This window comes from Octopus bimaculoides, chromosome 12, assembly GCF_001194135.2.
Source record: "Octopus bimaculoides isolate UCB-OBI-ISO-001 chromosome 12, ASM119413v2, whole genome shotgun sequence".
Lineage (NCBI taxonomy): Eukaryota > Metazoa > Mollusca > Cephalopoda > Octopoda > Octopodidae > Octopus > Octopus bimaculoides.
In genome coordinates, this window is record NC_068992.1 from 6,094,787 (window position 1) to 6,097,044 (window position 2,258).

The 2,258-nt window shown below is 33.1% G+C and overlaps 1 long non-coding RNA gene across 2 annotated transcripts in view; it reads right to left on the reverse strand.

Annotated features, from left to right (window-relative positions):
- The window catches only part of LOC106868247 (uncharacterized), a 28,494-nt gene that overhangs the window by 25,836 nt on the left and 400 nt on the right, over window positions 1-2,258 (reverse strand). The gene's annotated exons all lie outside the window — the stretch shown is intronic.

Sequence of the window (2,258 nt, forward strand, 5' to 3'; positions counted from 1 at the left end):
TATATATATATATATATATATATATATATATGTACATATGCAGACACGTACATGTATGTATGTATAGATGTATGTATTCGTATATGCACATATATTATGGTGTGTGTATATATGTGTCTGTGTCGTCATTACAGAGACTTAAATATTACAAATATAAGTACACATATGTGCATCAGTCGGTCAGGGCAGTATCTACAATATACAGTACTGTTGGGAAAACGTAAAAAAAAAAGAAACAAAATTGAAAGAAATTAATGGTTTACATTATTCCTATTGCACCATTTCCATATTATTTCGTCAGACTGTGAAAACACGTTAGCCTAACAGTTGACTTGCCATTCTTTCTATGGCTGATCTATGCTACATTGCATGTGTATAATCCTTGCAATTCAAGTTTGCATTAATCTTTTCCATGCGTCTCTAATCATGGATGTTAGTGCTGCATCAATAAGTAATACCTGTCAATGTGGAAATCAAACCTCCCTCTGAAGTTTATTGATTGGTTGATCCTTTGCAGTTCCTTTAGTTTTGGTATTGATGTTATAGCATAAGAGAAATCATGCACAGCCTGCCAGTTGAATGAATGAAAATTGTATTTGACAAACCAGTAGTAAAAATTTAATGAATATATTAAGGATCCACTTCTTGGTTAGTGTAACAGACAGACGAATAGGCTGAAAACCTTGTGATTAATTAGTTATATATAGCAAAAGAATAAAATAAACACAGTATATGTTAGTACAAAGGAAGATCAGATGTTATCACACACGCACACGAACAACAGAGACTTTGATAGAGAGATGTGCAGTTGCTGATTTCATCAAAAATATTGATTTATCAGCTTAGTAAAAGGAAACAAATTTGCATGGGGTAGTATAAAGGCGGCTGAATTGATGCATCATACAGTATATTGCTGGTATACATTATGAGACGCAGTATTCCGATTCATTCCATGACCACAAATAATTTATTTTGCATTTACAAAAAGACACTCGGTTAATTTGTGAATATTAAATCTTAGTGAATTATGACTGCAAAATTCCTGATGTTGGACAGACATGTGAAAAGCAATGTCAGTCATATTCAAATGTGATCATTGCTCTGCCTTTTTCTACTCTAATCAAATTATCCTAAGTAAGCATAATTTTGTTCGTTTCATTTAATCAAGAAACGGAACGTAGTTAATCGGCTAATTCTCTTCCCTAATCCTTTCTACTAGAGTTACAAGGCCTGAAATCCTAGTGGAAGACCCAGTCGATTTCATTGACCTCCTGTACTTGACTGGTTCTTATTTCATCAACACCGAAAAGAAGAAGTACATGCAAAATCTATCTCGACGGAGTTTGAACTCAAAGCGTATAATCACGGACAAAATGCCGCGAAGCATATTTTCCGGCATACAAACAATTCTGCCATCTCACTGCCCGACAACTCTCCTTTGTAAATGGACATCTCGAACCATAATTAGAAACCATTTATAGATACTGACGTCTTTTATGACACAGACCAAATTCTCGATAATAGAGATGCTAACATTAAGTGTCAGACAGATGAAAATACACCAGATATTTGAGATCGTAGAATTAGTGGTACCAATATTACTGTACACTGATGAAATTCAGAGTCGAACGAGCAACGTTTCCTCTCTGGACATGGTGGAATAAAGTCATTTAACACAAATATATACAATGTGTGACTATAAATGTAATTCCACCGAGTTTGAATTCTGCTGTGAGTCACTAATAGTCTCTCGCGCTAAACTTTAAAGACATGTATTGCAAAACAATAAAATATTTGGCAGCTACACAGTGATATAATTGCTTCCAGTAAGCTACACCTCTCAATGGCACCTATTGGCAACCAGTTCTACTGAATGTTTTCAAATAATGTTATCTATGAGCGTTTTGCATTGATGTATATTGTGTGTTAATAAAATACTGTTTCTTATATCTCTATCGCACTCTCTAACAAATTTGCATCATATACGTGTGTAAGCATACAACTATACTTCTGCAAATATATAGATATATATTTATACATGTACACACATAGACACATTCACGCACACGTACACACCCACACATACACATGCTTCTAAGTAAATGATGCATATAAATAACATATATACAGGGAATGATACAGACAAGCATATTGATATATACATGTATGCATGAACATACATAAATTGTACATACATATGTATATATATGTATATATATATGTATATATATATATATATATATATACATATATATATA